At 37.2% G+C, this 3,738-nt stretch overlaps 1 long non-coding RNA gene across 1 annotated transcript; it reads left to right on the top strand.

Annotated features, from left to right (window-relative positions):
- Positions 1 to 1,033: 1,033 nt before the first annotated feature.
- On the top strand, positions 1,034 to 2,130 carry LOC115948998. Its single transcript, XR_004082696.1, has 3 exons — positions 1,034 to 1,128; positions 1,571 to 1,706; positions 1,811 to 2,130. It is a non-coding gene; the product is annotated as an uncharacterized LOC115948998 (long non-coding RNA).
- The last annotated feature ends 1,608 nt before the right edge of the window (positions 2,131 to 3,738 follow it).

Genomic DNA, 3,738 nt, shown 5'->3' with positions numbered 1-3,738 from the left:
TAAGTGGATTCAGTCTTGCTCAATACACATCTGGCTATGCATAAAATTAAAACCAAATGCCTCATTCTGTTAGTGGAATGTTTTAAAATATTTTTTAAGTTACTTGAATTTGGCGTGGCCTTTTATGTGTTTTTTTAATCTTTGGACTGAAAACAAGCATTTGTTGTGAGCATCTGACATTCAAATGTTTAATATTTCAGCTTCCTTTTTTAAATGTGACTGTTCATATTTCATTTTTTTTTAATTTCATATTTAAATGTGACTGTTCATAGCTGTTCATATAGGCTATGTGAAATGTTGTTTTCCTTTGATTACAGGAGTAAGAATTAGAATAAGAAGATAAAGTAGTTTGGGGTCTCAACCTGTGTTGACAGGCAGCAGCTCTGGAGCAGTAATACATCTTAAGGAGAATGTAGAATTCAAATTCTGAGCTGTAAGGGACTTGCTGTCTGGCAAAAATTCATAGGTACAAGTTCTGAACCTGTATGATGTGCAGAATTTAATTTTCCCTGATGGCAAACAACTGCCTATGGATGCGCTGTCCTGACTATAATGGGCATTTTCATACCCATTATAGTAGTTATTTTTCCTTGCCCAGATCATATTTTTTTTTCTTCTGCTCATGTAGTGGGAACATTTTATCTGATAAGCCTAGGATTCACTGAGCATTGCCTTTAAGACCTTCTCTGGACATTCAAATGTTCAGATAGTGGACACAATGATGAAAAGAAGCAGAAGCAGGTCAATAACAAATTAATAATGAAATGATTGCAATCAAAGCTGAAATCAGAGACTGTTTCTTTGAGCCATTACTGCAAATTAACATTCTTTTCTGGACATCTCAATTTAAAAAATACCATCCCTGCACACACCACCGCCACTGACACATATCCTGAAGTGCCACTGAAACCTTGAGAACTTCTCTTATTTTCATATTTTCTCAAGCCAGAGTTACAAAGTGATCTCTGCCATACTGGCCCAATTATTCACAAATGCTCTACTTCCTTTTTTTCAGGAAATACCTCAGTAATAAAAAACTAATAAGTTCCAGAGAATGTAGCAGAGAAAAAGTATTTGAAGTAACATATTCTAATTTTCTCCTGATGAATAAACAAGCAGAGGAACCTGGTAAGTTTTGAACATTGCTAGATTTGCAGCACATGATAGTTACTATATTGGTATAAAGGTATGCACACCAAGGAAAAAAACACATTATTGGCAAAATTTCATAGCTACATTGAAGAGCAGGTCATTAGGAGAGTTTTTATAAAGATAAAAGATATTTAGCTGCTCTTCCAAAGCTATGTCTTGGGAAAAGTACATACATTTTGGAGAAAAGCAGGAAATGTTTGGACTTGCATATTTAGCAGAATTGATAAAGAAAAATTATGTTCTGCATTTTTTTCCCCAATTTTCCTGAGCTACGAGGCTCCCTGCTGCAGCAGTGCTGACACAGGTATCACTAATCGCCCAGAAATATACACATGACATTTTCAAACGTGGTGCACTCTTTAGAAGGCAAGATGCCACTAGCACAGCAACAGGATTTAATTTCTTTCTCTCCTCACAGATCTGAATATTGCATGGAGAGGCTTGTTCTCGCCTGATATTTGGGCAGCAGATAATGGAATGGGTGGCAATTTTGTCCTAACAGAACTGAAAACGGGTATTATGCAATGTATGATAAAATCTAAAGGATATATCAGGTTAGTCTTTCTCATCTTACCAGACATCCTGTGAAGGGATAATTAATGTCACCTCTTTATTAGCAATTATTAAGGTTTCATTTATTATACTTCTATTTAATGAGCCCTGTGATGTGCTGTGGAAGATCAGACAGGCACAGAAGCTGAGCTGGGTTGTGCCACAGAACCTCCTGGCCCTGGTGCAGTGGAATCCATGGGAGAGGTAAACTCAAGGCAAGAACAAAAGTGGAGACATCACGTCAGGTCACGCTGACCCTTCTGATGAGAGAAGATGTAACGAGGACATTGCTGGCACAAAAGAATGGAACCAAAAAGATGATAACCAAAAAGATTTTGTTGCTAAGGGAACAGAGGCAAAGGGGTCCCAGTGGAAAATTTTGTAAGGACGTTAGAGAACTACAAATACTGGTGATTAATGTAATAAACTGGCTTTGCTGGCATAGCATGGTCCACGTCCCTCAATCACTGCAATCCTCAGGAAACAATTCCTTCCAAAAGTAAGTGGCAACTCAAAGCTAACGCAGAGGAAAGTGCAAAGCAGAACTCCAAATACCAGTGTATTTGGCTTTGGCAATTTGGATAAAGTATCGCATTCCAGTTGTTTTGTTTTTCATTATTCCCAAATGAGATTGTTATGAGAATTATTTTTGAAAAAGCCAGAAAACCATTCAGGAGATGAAAATTCAGATCTGGGGCTATGTTATATCCTTAGACCTTACTGGCCTTCTTGTTTTGAAATAAAATGACTTTTGATAGAGGACCAAACTGTGGTGAGAGATGATGCTCTGAAGAATTTAAATTATAAGAGCAACAGCATTTTCTTTTCACTTGGAAGAGCAACAGATGATCTCTTTTTTCACAGTTTGCCCCTGCAAACTTGGGGACTATCTTTAGCTAAGCTCACAGGAGATCAAAGTTGCTTATGTTTTTTTTTTGTAGGGAGGGTTAAGAGACTGATCACAGACTTTGATGTGCAATAAGGTATCTATCTATCTATCTGTCTACCTATCTATCTATCTATCTATCTATCTATCTATCTAATCTATCTATCTATCTATCCTTCTGTTAAAAAGGAGGGTATTAGTACACATATGAGCAACTTATCTCCTTAAATATAGGTCTTGTGCTGGTTGAAATATTCTAGCTTCTTCTAGACCTCAGCATAGAGGAAAACATGGTAGAGAACCAAGAGACTCATTATATCTGGAACAATAACTGGCAGCCAGGTAGAATACCTTGAGAGTCTAAATTTATGCTAGAAACCTACATTTACAAGCTTAAATATTTATGACGACAGTGTCAGGAGGTATTGCTCCTTCTGCATTGTTTTACACTCATTTTTTTTCAGGGGTCCTGTCAAAAACACAACTCCTGCATGATACAACTAATTTAAAACATGGAAATGACTATGGCTTTTTAAGCAATACCACAGCACTAGCAGAAACTGTTTCTCTGTAACCCAGCGTTGCATACATGCAGAGATATTATAAAAGAAAGGCCTTATAAAATCAGGCCCTGCTCTGCTAAATTACCAGCTGGCCTGTTACTTTTTCTAAGTGCAGCTAGCTAACTTCCCATGTGAAAAATCATAAAAATGAAGGCAGTTAACACAACAAGCTATTCCAATAGGAGAACCATTGGCACGTGCAATAAACAATAGATCTGTCACATGAGAATCCATGAAGTAAATATGTAAACTAACCAAATATAGAGAGATTTGACAGATATTCAGCCTGGCCATTTACCCACCAATAAACTGAGTGTCAGTGTATTGTTAGCCAATTAAGTCTAACACAGTGCCTTCTAATATTTCCTATAAATATGAGCTTTGTGAATAAAGAATTGGCTTTTCTGCATGAAGAAACTGAGTCCTGTTAGTTGCTTACTAATGCAACGACCCAGGCCAATTCAGTCAATCTCTGAATGACCATTTAGTGCCTGGGACAACGGAGGGAAGGTACAAGTAAACATACCAGTGAGGTGTTGCATCTTAAATAAGCTATACTCAAACTGCCTTGACTATTTTGCTAAT

This window comes from Geospiza fortis, unplaced genomic scaffold (genome assembly GCF_000277835.1).
Source record: "Geospiza fortis unplaced genomic scaffold, GeoFor_1.0 scaffold694, whole genome shotgun sequence".
Classification (NCBI taxonomy): domain Eukaryota; kingdom Metazoa; phylum Chordata; class Aves; order Passeriformes; family Thraupidae; genus Geospiza; species Geospiza fortis.
The sequence above is the reverse complement of the archived record's forward strand: the minus strand, read 5'-3'. Positions and strand labels throughout refer to the sequence as shown.